The sequence below is a fragment of the Tamandua tetradactyla genome (assembly GCF_023851605.1).
Source record: "Tamandua tetradactyla isolate mTamTet1 chromosome 15 unlocalized genomic scaffold, mTamTet1.pri SUPER_15_unloc_3, whole genome shotgun sequence".
Classification (NCBI taxonomy): Eukaryota; Metazoa; Chordata; class Mammalia; order Pilosa; family Myrmecophagidae; genus Tamandua; species Tamandua tetradactyla.
This window is the reverse complement of record NW_027518246.1, coordinates 610,311-623,107: the sequence shown is the minus strand read 5'-3', so window position 1 is coordinate 623,107 and position 12,797 is coordinate 610,311. Positions and strand designations below refer to the sequence as shown.

The following is a 12,797-nucleotide window of genomic DNA, read 5'->3' as shown; positions in this document are numbered from 1 at the left end:
CCTCCCAGCCCCCATAGCCTCTGGACATTCCCCCCTCCCCCCTCCCCCCTCCCATCCCCCTGCCGACCACAAAGAGCTCACAGCGGGGTGGGAGCAACAGAAACCTGAGAAAGAAAAAAAAGGGGAAATCGGAAAAGATAAGGATCAAGGTTTTGCACACAGGCAACAAGGGAGACTCATGGAGTTGGTGCGGAGTAGGATGTCTGGAGCCAGGGTGGGGCCAAAGAGGGGTCCTGTCGGGTGAGGGGTAAGGGCAGGGGTTTCGACTGTCCACAGCGGGGCGACGAGACAACTCCCCGGGCCCGGGGGAAGGGGCGGTGGGGTGAGGCTGTGCTCCCTCGGACCCCCTACCCCGCACTCGCCATACCCTCCCGCTGCGCTACGAGCCTTCTGGGTCTGCGGCTCTCGCGAAGGTCCAGAGCCCACCGCCCCAAACCCCTGGAGTTGCTCATCCCGCTCGTTCCGTGGCTGCTTGATGGTCCAAAACCTCAGGCAGTGAGACCCAGCCGCGGCCAGGAGTCATCCCGCACCGATCCCATGTCCTCCGCGCTGAGCCCTGAGCCCTCTCTGCCTAGCCTCCTGCCCCTGCTCTGTGACCACCCCCAGGGTTAAGCCTTGACCCCAGCTCCAGCCTTGCCGCATACGCGCGCTCCAGCGCTCTTGGTGGCGCACCTTCACCTGCACCCTGCGCGGCGCCAGTGGCACCCAGGTGGACCAAGTACTGCCTCCGGCCCCGCTGGAACCGCCGCCTGCGCCTCCCCCTACCGGGACCCCGCACGGACAGGGCCGCGGTCCTTCAGGAACACAGCCACATAAGGTACAGACAGCTTACGCTCCACTCGGAGCCCGAAGGGCGGGCAGAAGTGGAGCTTGGGGCGAGGAGGGACGGCATCTGGGGGGCGGGGCCGTCGCTAATTAGCGTGGAGGCAGGGCGGGTGCGGCCAACTTCCCGGATGTTGCCAGGCCGGAGCACACTGCTGGGCACCAGGTCCGCAGCGTGGCCAAGTCATGGAGACAGCACTGCTGTTGTCGCCTCGTCTAGCAGGTGAGCTGCTCGTGGGTCGCCGCGGCCAGGGCGCGCTGTGGGGAGGGGTTTGGGTTCGCGGGAGCAGCGCGGACGGCCCCGCGGGACACAAAGACGCAGGGCCCGCCAGGCTTACTGCCAACCGCCACCGGTGCCGGTTTCTGGTCCCCTCTTGAGGCCACCCTCGCACCCCCGCACACCCCCACGCATCCCCGTGCATTCCTGCACCCCAGTGCCATGAGGCGGCTCTGGGCGCCAGAGCCGGGGTTCCCCGGGGGCGCGAGCCTTCACCCACTCAGCGAGTCCGCACAGGATAGGCTGGGGGTGGGGCGCCGCAGGCGAGATCAACTGGCCTTGAGAACTGAGGGCTTATCACTGGGCTCTAGGTGACGAAGCTGAAGGACGCTCCTGTCGGCTCCTTCCCCCGGAGGCTGCCACCCAAGCTCAAGCGCGTGGATCCTTCTCCAAGTATAGCCACAAAAATACGGTTACCCACGCCCAGGCCGCTGCCCAAGCTGCCTGTAGTCCCTCATCTTCTGGCGACACAGTGGGAAATTAGGGGTTGAGGGGTTGAAACGCAGCCCCTTAATATAGCCCATCTTTAGTGCATACGTGCCTGCAGAAAGGACTTTTTTTGCTTGCAAGGCCCCACAGTGAACGCGACCCCTCTCTGCTGCTGCCCTTTTGCGGTCAAATCCTAGGGCAGCCATGAAGACCCCTGTGCATTAGGTCCTGTTTTCAGGACAGGTGAGACTGTGAGACCTGCAGTACGCAAATGGAGAAGCTTCCCTGGAGAGATGTTATATTGTGTGGTCATGTGTTTGCAGTCAAGATCTGGAGACTGCCCAGGTTTCATCACCTTTCTCTGGGGTGGGGGTGGGGGGCAGCACACTGCTTTTGACCGAGAAGTTTTTTCTGGGGTTTCAGCTGTTTATATGAACCTTGAAAATGTGAGAAGAAAACCCGTTGGAGCTGCCTTTGTAGAGTCTGCTATTCAACAGGTCTTTCCTGACCTCTTCAGGTTTATTGGACACTCCTTTGGGCCAGAGCTGTGTGGGCTAGGGCTGGGGGTGAGGCGCTGGGGACCGGGTGGAGTGGAAGAGGTCAGGGCTTCCACAGAACCTGCAGGTCCTGGCCCCTGGGTGGTTGCTCACTGCTAGGGAACTTTGAAGAGTGGGGCATGGGGTGGACAGGGACACCTGGGACAGGCAGGAAGGAGGGTGGGGCCAGTCAGAGAGAATATCCCCTTGCCTTAAACTGGAACCATGTACTGGCAGTGGCTGTGATCACAGAACCCTGGTCCCTACCTCCCAACCCCACCCCCATTCCCTCTTCTCATCACTCGGTACACAGAAGGACTCTGCATGGGGGGGCCATGGGGAATCGTCTGAAGAGGCTACTTCCATAAGGGCCCAAAACTCCAAAGAACACTCCTTTCTGGATTTATATGATTGTGAGTGATCAGGGCGGGGAGGAGCTTATTGACTCCTTCTCTTGGCAGACCCTTCTCAGCCATTTGAAGGTGCAGTGACTGTTTTAACCATTATAAAGGGTCTTTTTAAAAAGCTTTTTTATTGTACAGTTTATATACAAAGCAAAGAAATAAAAAGGCCGTAGTTTTCGAAGCACTCTTCAACAAGTAGTTACAGGACAGATCCCAGCTGTGTGGGCTGGGGCTGGGTGTGGGGTCTAGGGACTGGGTGGAGAATTAAAGGCTTCCTCTGGGAAGGGCCAAGCTGCCTGGTCTAGGTGCCTATTTTTGGCTGCTGATGTTACTGGTGAGACATGGGAGGCCACTTCCAGAGTGGTTCAGGTCGCTGGCCCTGGAGCCAGAAGGTGGGGCATGCTGTGACCTATGAAGACACTGAGGACCAGGAGCCCCCATGGTGTGATTCCTGCAGCCCCGGGCTGTGCTGCACTCTGCATGGCTACTTCCACATGGGGGTGCCCAGCTAGTGCTGGGTCCATGGGGGCCCCAAGCCCAACAAGTTGTTCCTCCAATCCCTGGAATCTCTAGCCACTGCCCCCTGACACCACACACCCCACATGCTTTACTGCAACACCCCTAATTCCCAGCACCACTGACACCTACATCCATGAACCCCCACATCCCTGACCCCAGCCCCTCTGATTCTCAGCACATCTGACCATTTACATCCACAAACCCAACACCCCTGATTCCCAGCACCCCTGACACCCACACCCCTGAACTCCCTATGTCCTTGACCCCAGCACACCTGAACTCCAGCATCACTGACACAAAGTATCCCTAAACCTCCGCACCCCTGACATCCAACATCCTGACCCCCAGAACCCCTGACCCAGACACACCCAACCCCTAGCATCCCCACCTGCCAGACCCCACATCCCTGCCCAGCAGCACCTGCTCACAGAAGGACCCTCCTTCCCCAACCCCCACAGTCACTCCTAGGAAGTGACTGATTACCGACTAGGATCCCTGAGGGAAAGGTGGTCATAGAAGTCTCAGAATCACATGTATGTAGGTGTGGCATTCCCCACTGAAAGTGACAGACTGTGTTACCAGGGAAAACCTCTCCAATCTCATTTTCTGATGCTGAAATGAGGCTGCTCTTGTATTCCACTTTCCCCTTTAACTGTTGCTGGGCAACAACAGGGTAGTTTTCATTTGAAATTAAATGTGTAAATGTCCAAATTAGGCCTTATTTGGGGAAGAGATAGAAACACTTCTGACTTCCGCACTACAGGTGTCTTCTGTAATCCCCCCATTTACTCTGAAAGGCCCATTTTCTCCTCTTGGTGGGTGGGAGAGGTGAGTCCACCCTTGCAGGAGCCCATTTACTTGGACTTGCTTTGTGTTTATGAGACTTCTGCATGGCAGGGTTGGTCCTGACCTTTTCCAAGCCTAAAGTTCAAACCACCTAGACCCCTGGTTTGCTCATCTACACTTTCTGACATCTTAGAATATCCAAGGATGTGTCTCCTTCTCCCGTTCTTCCTCCTCCTGCTCCTCCTTCCCCTTCTCCTGCCCCCTCCTGCTCCTCCTTCTCCCTTCCTCCTCCCACTCCTGTTCTTCCTCCTCCTCCTCCTCTTGCTCCTTCTCTTCTTGTTTCTCCCCATGGAGAGGCCTCCTTCTGCGTCCCCATGGCATCTCTATGCAGCCTCTTGCCTGTGGGTTGAGGGCCCTTTTATTGAGATGACCCATTTTCTACTGTTATATGTTATTCTGATCTCTTCCTTGTTCTTCATTAATCTCTGAAGGTTCTTTAACAGTTTTATTAATCTTTTTGAAGCACCAGCTTTTGGTTTTCTTGATTCTCTCCATCGTAGATTTGTTTTCTAATTTATTGGGTTTTCCTCTCATCATCATTATTTCTTCCTGTTTTCTTTAACCCTAACTTTCTGTTTCTTTCTATCTTTTAGTTGCCTACTTAGCTTACTGATTTTATAAATATACATACACACTTTTTTGTCAATATTTCTTATTTTCGTTGTGGAATATTCTGTGATCCCTGCATTTTTTAGGAGTTTGTCTCTTAATTTCCAAACATATGTGCATTATCTTGTTTCTTTTTGGGTTTTATTTCTAATTTAATTTTACTATGCTAGGTGAATATATTCTGTATAATTTCAGTTCTTTCAATTTTGTTGATACTTGCTTTAAAGCCCAGCATGACTGAATATTTTGTGGGTGCATGTAAGGATTGTAAATGCTAGAATTACTGGTTACTGTGTCCTAGTTATTCTCCTTAATATTTTCAATTAATGGTGTTCAAATCTTCTGTATACCTACTGATTTTTATAGCTTTGTTAGAGAAGTTGGGAGTCTACAGAACGATCATGTATAAAATACAGGATTCCTATATCCTTCCCCACCACCAACTTGCATTGGTGTGGAACATTTGTTATAACTGATGATGCATCTTTATATTTGTGCTATTAATTAAAGTCCTATTTGTATAATATAGTTCGATGGATATTTATAAAATTTTTACTCTGTTGCCACATATGCAATCTAACATTTCCCCTTTCAGTCATCTTCAGATATATATTTCAGTGTTGCAAATTGCATTCACAGTGTTGTGCTACCATCACCACAATATTTCCATTGTTCCAAAGCAGAACCCTGCAACTATTAAGCCTCAATTTCCCATTCCCTTTCCCCACCCCATCCCCTCATAGACTGTATTTTAGATTCTCACTCTGTGAGTTTGCTTACTCAAATTGTTTCATATCAGGGAACTCAGGTAATATTTGTCCTTTTACATCTGGCTTATTTCACACAATATGATGACTTCAAGTTTCATCAGTGTTGTCACATCTAACAGGACTTCATTCCTTTTTATAGCTGAATAATATTCCATTGATGGGTATGAAATATTATCTCATGTTTTCTTTTAGTCACCATAGCTAGTTTTATTACATTACAGTAATTACAAACAGTACAGTTCATGACAAAAAACTTACAAATTTCAGATCACTTCACAGTACATACTCCTATAAACATTTAAAAGTTAATTTTAATTAATAGTGGCCAATTTTAAATTTAATGTCTGATATGACCAACATTCCTAAGTTAGTGTAACCAAATGATGAGTAAAACTCGATCAGGCTGCATAAGTCCCACATGCAAAAACAGCACAATGTACAAAATGTGCATGTTTCCATTTACACTATACAAAAATAGTTAAAACACATTCCAAATAAGCATGATACATTAAGAAATGGCATTAGTAAGAAATTGGCACTCAAAGGAAAAAAGCAAAAATATTTTCAACGTGAAACACAAGACAGTGAAATTAGAAATGTTTGGATAAAAAGCGATCCATTTAGTTCTTGGGGGGAGTGAAAGGAACTCTCTATAACTAACATTTCTCCAGATAACATTTTTTTTTTTTTGCTGAACTCATCTAAGTTACCTATCAACATCCCAAACAGGCAGTTAAACCTGTTAAATTAACACACATATCTTAATGTAGTTATGATTATTCTTCAAGAACTGGTGTGAGCATAACTTTAGAACAAAAAAGTTTCACTCAGCAGTTGTAACTAAGACACCGATGCTAATGCAAACTGTTAATAATAGGAGGGAGGTAAATAGGACTTCTGTATTTTCTGTATGATTTTTCTGTAAACCTATGATTTATCTAATTAAAAAATATTTTCATATTCTGGTTGAATTTACAACTACCACGTATATGCAGTTCAATTTCTCAATGCAGAATTCATGCTACCCAATATTAACATAGAAATTAAAAAATCTTTATTACATAATTATCAAGAGACAAATTTATGACAAACAGAATTGACTTCAGATAGTTTTTATTTATTTTTTTGTTGTATAGCATAACATATATACAAAGCAAAGAAATAAAAAGGAAAACATTTCAATACACTCTTCAACATGCAGTTACAGGACAAATCCCAGAGTTTGTCATGGGGCTATCATAAGATCCTCTTTTCCTTCTAGCTGCTCCAGAATGTAGGAGGCAATAGGAATTGAATATTTTTTATCATCACAATCTACATTTTTCTCTCCTTTTTTTGAGAAAAATAGCATAATTACAAAAAAGCTATAAATTTCAAAACACAGCACGACAGTTAGTTGTAGAACACATTTCAGAGGTTGACATGGGTTACAGTTTCACAGCTTTAGGTTTTTACTTCCAGCTGCTCTAAAATAGTGGAGACTGAAAGAGATATCAGTTTAATGATTCAGCATTCATATTCATTTGTTAAATCCTATCTTCTCTGTATAACTCCACCATCACCTTTGATCTTTCCATTCCACTCTTTAGGGGTGTTTGGGCTATGGCAATTCTAAATTTTCCATATTGGAAGGGTCTGTCAATAATATGGGGTAGGGAGGTGGATCTATCTGATGTTCTGGAGAGTCAGGGCAGGGTTTCAGGACTTATCTCGACAAGGGACCCATCTAGATGTTGTAGGTTTCTGGACAGTTACTCTAGTGCATGAAACATTTGTGGAATCTTATATATTGCCCTAGGTGTTTTTTAGGATTGGCTGGAGTGGTCCTCACTGGGGATTGGCAGGTTATGATAGGTAGCAAAGTGTAACTGAAGCTTGCATAAGAGCAACCTCCAAAGTAACCTCTCAACCCTATTGAACTCTGTCTGCCACTGATACTTTATTAATTACATTTTTTCCCCCTTATGGTCAGGTTGGAATTGTTGATTCCATGGTGCCAGGTCTGCATTCATACCTGGGAGTCATCTCCCATGTTACCAAGGAGACTTTCACCCCTGGATGTTGTGTCCCATGTGGGAGGGGGGAGGACAATGATTTCACTTGCAGAGTTGGGCTTAGAGAAAGTGAGGCTACATCTCAGCAACAAAAGATGTCCTACAGAAGTAACTCTTAGGCATGTCTATAGGTAGTCTAAGCTTCTCTGCTACCTACATAAGTTTCAGAAGAGTAAGTCTCATGATTGAGGGCATGGCCTATTGATTTGGGTATCCTTAAAGTTTGACACAGTATCAGGGGATTCCCTAATGGGAAGGTTTAATAGTTTTTATTTTTATCCTATCCCTCAAGGAACTTTGCCAATACTTTTTGATTATCTGCTTAATATAATCAAGGATGTATCCAGGCATTACAAGAATCTGTACAGGATTAAAGGACCTCTTTCTTATTCTGTGTTCCCTGAGTTTCAGTTGTTTAAATGAGCTATACAGATAAGTTGAATTAGATTATGCACTACAGAAAATTTAGGTTCCAGACCAAATAAACCTTTCTTCCATTGGTCTCAAAGAGGATGTGTGGTTCTACAATATAGACACTGTTTTCCTTACCATTATGTTCTGAATTACTTTAACCGCCACCTATTTGGCTTTGTTCTTATCTCTAAATATCAGGTTATATGTATATAAAATTACCTCTCAAAATCCAGAAATAACACTCAGCACTCCAGACTTAATGTGTCTACTCTAAAAGCTTACAATCTAGGCCCCTGTTTTCTTATAAGCATTTTCTAAAGATAGCCATACCATTCTTTTTCTTTTTTTTTTTGGCTTATTTTGTCTCACCAAATGTCCCACATGCTCATTCACATCATTCAATGTGAATTCATCATGGATGAATCCAGACCTGGCACCGTGGGATCAAAAATTCCATCCTGACAATAAGGGGGAAAAGAAGTATAATTAATAAGGTATCAGGGGCAGAGAGAGTTCAACAACATTGTTCACCAATCTACTTCTAAATTAGTGTATCCTTAAACCACCTGCATTCATCAGGCATCATGTAGAGGGCCCAAAGTCCACAATACATCACCATTCTCAATTTTAGATAATTGCATTGTTCCCAAGAGAAAGAAAATCAGTAAGTATACTCTTGTCAAATAGGAGATCTAAACCTCCTCTTAACACTTCTCCCTCCCCCCATTATTTACCTCTGCTGTTGCTGTCGTACTGTTGATGGTTTCCTTTTTTTTTTTATTGTTACAGTTATTTAATCAAAATCAGGTAGTTGACACAAAATTATGGTTTAAATGAATGCTAGAAGTATTCAGAGGTTCTTTTTTTTTTGCTGTCCATTTTTTTTTTTTTTTTAGAAATCATACCATTCTACATATGCAATCAGTAATTCTTAACATCATCACATAGATGCATGATCATCGTTTCTTAGTACATTTGCATCGGTTTAGAAGAACTAGCAATACAACCGAAAAAGATATAGAATGTTAATATAGAGAAAAAAAATAAAATTAATAATAGTAAGAACAAAACAAAACAAAACAAAAACCTATAGCTCGGATGCAGCTTCATTCAGTGTTTAAACATGATTAGTTTACAATTAGGTATTATTGTGCTGTCCATTTTTGAGTTTTTGTATCTAGTCCTATTGCACAGTCTGTATCCCTTCAGCTTCAATTACCCATTATCTTACCCTGTTTCTAACTCCTGCTGAACTCTGTTACCAATGACATATTCCAAGTTTATTCTCGAGTGTCGATTCACATCATTGGGACCATACAGTATTTTTCTTTTAGTTTTTGGCTAGACTCACTCAGCATAATGTTCTCTAGGTCCATCCATGTTATTACATGCTTCATAAGTTTATCTTGCCTTAAAGCTGCATAATATTCCATCGTATGTATATACCACAGTTTGTTTAGCCACTCGTCTGTTGATGGACATTTTGGCTGTTTCCATCTCTTTGCAATTGTAAATAACGCTGCTATAAGCATTGGTGTGCAAATGTCCGTTTGAGTTTTTGCCCTTAATTCCTTTGAGTAGATTCCCAGCAATGGTATTGCTGGGTCGGATGGCAATTCTATATTCAGCTTTTTGAGGAACCGCCAAACTGCCTTCCACAGTGGTTGCACCATTTGACATTCCCACCAACAGTGGATAAGTGTGCCTCTTTCACCGCATCCTCTCCAGCACTTGTCATTTTCTGTTTTGTTGATAATGGCCATTCTGGTGGGTGTGAGATGATATCTCATTGTGGTTTTGATTTGTATTTCTCTAATGGCCAGGGACATTGAGCATCTCTTCATGTGCCTTTTGGCCATTTGTATTTCCTCCTCTGAGAGGTGTCTGTTCAAGTCTTTTTCCCATTTTGTAATTGGGTTGGCTGTCTTTTTGTTGTTGAGTTGAACAATCTCATTATAAATTCTGGATACTAGACCTTTATCTGATATGTCGTTTCCAAATATTGATTCCCATTGTGTAGGCTGTCTTTCTACTTTCTTGATGAAGTTCTTTGATGCACAAAAGTGTTAATTTTGAGGAGTTCCCATTTATTTATTTCCTTCTTCAGTGCTCTTGCTTTAGGTTTAAGGTCCATAAAACTGCCTCCAATTGTAAGATTCGTAAGATATCTCCCTACATTTTCCTCTAACTGTTTTATGGTCTTAGACCTAATGTTTAGATCTTTGATCCATTTTGAGTTAACTTTTGTATAGGGTGTGAGATATGGGTCTTCTTTCATTCTTTTGCATATGGATATCCAGTTCTTTAGGCACCATTTATTGAAGAGACTGTTCTGTCCCAGGTGAGTTGGCTTGACTGCCTTATCAAAGATCAAATGTCCATAGATGAGAGGGTCTATATCTGAGCACTCTATTCGATTCCATTGGTCGATATATCTATCTTTATGCCAATACCATGCAGTTTTGACCACTGTGGCTTCATAATATGCCTTAAAGTCAGGCAGTGCAAGACCTCCAGCTTCGTTTTTTTCCCTCAAGATGTTTTTAGCAATTCGGGGTACCCTGCCCTTCCAGATAAATTTGCTTATTGGTTTTTGTATTTCTGAAAAATAAGTTGTTGGGATTTTGATTGGTATTGCATTGAATTTGTAAATCAATTTAGGTAGGATTGACATCTTAACTATATTTAGTCTTCCAATCCATGAACACGGTATGCCCTTCCATCTATTTAGGTCTTCTTTGATTTCTTTTAGCAGTTTTTTGTAGTTTTCTTTATATAGGTTTTTTGTCTCTTTAGTTAAATTTATTCCTAGGTATTTTATTCTTTTAGTTGCAATTGTAAATGGGATTCATTTCTTGATTTCCCCCTCCGCTTGTTCATTGCTAGTGTATAGAAATGCTACAGATTTTTGAATGTTGATCTTGTAACCTGCTACGTTGCTGTACTCATTTATTAGCTCTAGTAGTTTTGTTGTGGATTTTTCCGGGTTTTCGATGTATAGTATCATATCGTCTGCAAACAGTGATAGTTTTACTTCTTCCTTTCCAATATTTCTTTTTCTTGTCTAATTGCTCTGGCTAGAACCTCCAACACAATGTTGAATAATAGTGGTGATAGTGGACATCCTTGTCTTGTTCCTGATCTTAGGGGGAAAGTTTTCAATTTTTCCCCATTGAGGATGATATTAGCTGTGGGTTTTTCATATATTCCCTCTATCATTTTAAGGAAGTTCCCTTGTATTCCTATCTTTTGAAGTGTTTTCAACAGGAAAGGATGTTGAATCTTGTCCAATGCCTTCTCTGCATCAATTGAGATGATCATGTGATTTTTCTGCTTTGATTTATTGATATGGTGTATTACATTAATTGATTTTCTTATGTTGAACCATCCTTGCATACCTGGGATGAATCCTACTTGGTCATGATGTATAATTCTTTTAATGTGTTGTTGGATATGATTTGCTAGAATTTTATTGAGGATTTTTGCATCTATATTCATTAGAGAGATTGGCCTGTAGTTTTCTTTTTTTGTAATATCTTTGCCTGGTTTTGGTATGAGGGTGATGTTGGCTTCATAGAATGAATTAGGTAGTTTTCCCTCCTCTTCGATTTTTTTGAAGAGTTTGAGGAGAGTTCGTACTGATTCTTTCTGGAATGTTTGATAGAATTCACATGTGAAGCCATCTGGTCCTGGATTTTTCTTTTTGGGAAGCTTTTGAATGACTGATTCAATTTCTTTACTTGTGATTGGTTTGTTGAGGTCATCTATGTCTTCTTGAGTCAAAGTTGGTTGTTCATGTCTTTCCAGGAACCCGTCCATTTCTCTATATTATTGTATTTATTAGCGTAAAGTTGTTCATAGTATCCTGTTATTACCTCCTTTATTACTGTGAGGTCAGTGGTTATGTCTCCTCTTGCATTTCTGATCTTATTTATTTGCATCCTCTCTCTTCTTCTTTTTGTCAATCTTGCTAAGGGCCCATCAATCTTATTGATTTTCTCATAGAACCAACTTCTGGCCTTATTGATTTTCTCTATTGTTTTCAATTTCATTTATTTCTGCTCTAATCTTTGTTATTTCTTTCCTTTTGCTTGCTTTGGGGTTAGTTTGCTGTTCTTTCTCCAGTTCTTCCAAACGGATAGTTAATTCCTGAATTTTTGCCTTTTCTTCTTTTCTGATATAGGCATTTAGGGCAATAAATTTCCCTCTTAGCACTGCCTTTGCTGCATCCCATAAGTTTTGATATGTTGTGTTTTCATTTTCATTCGCCTCGAGGTATTTGCTAATTTCTCTAGCAATTTCTTCTTTGACCCAGTCGTTGTTTAGGAGTGTGTTGTTGAGCCTCCACGTATTTGTGAATTTTCTGGCACTCCACCTATTATTGATATCCAACTTCATTCCTTTATGATCCAAGAAAGTGTTGTGTATGATTTCAATCTTTTTAAATTTGTTAAGACTTGCTTTGTGACCCAGCATATGGTCTATCTTTGAGAATGATCCATGAGCACTTGAGAAAAAGGTGTATCCTGCTATTGTGGGATGTAATGTCCTATAAATGTCTGTTAAGTCTAGGTCATTTATAGTAATATTCAGATTCTCTATTTCTTTATTGATCCTCTGTCTAGATGTTCTGTCCATTGATGAGAGTGGTGAATTGAAGTCTCCAACTATTATGGTATATGAGTCTATTTCCCTTTTCAGTGTTTGCAGTGTATTCCTCATGTATTTTGGGGCATTCTGGTTCGGTGCGTAAATATTTATGATTGTTATGTCTTCTTGTTTAATTGTTCCTTTTATTAGTATATAGTGTCCTTTGTCTCTTTTAACTGTTTTACATTTGAAGTCTAATTTGTTGGATATTAGTATAGCCACTCCTGCTCTTTTCTGGTTGTTATTTGCATGAAATATCTTTTCCCAACCTTTCACTTTCAACCTATGTTTATCTTTGGGACTAAGATGTGTTTCCTGTAGACAGCATATAGAAGGATCCTGTTTTTTAATCCATTCTGCCAATCTATGTCTTTTGATTGGGGAATTCAGTCCACTGACATTTAGTGTTATTACTGTTTGGATAATATTTTCCTCTACCATTTTGCCTTTTGTATTATATATATCAT

At 42.4% G+C, this 12,797-nt stretch overlaps 1 long non-coding RNA gene across 1 annotated transcript in view; it reads left to right on the top strand.

The window, feature by feature from the left end:
- The first annotated feature begins 834 nt into the window (after nucleotides 1-834).
- The window catches only part of LOC143672791 (uncharacterized), a 44,360-nt gene continuing 32,397 nt past the window's right edge, over nucleotides 835-12,797 (top strand). Inside the window, exon 1 of the long non-coding RNA XR_013170041.1 lies at nucleotides 835-1,045. This is a non-coding gene — a long non-coding RNA (uncharacterized LOC143672791). The remainder of the gene's footprint in view (nucleotides 1,046-12,797) is intronic.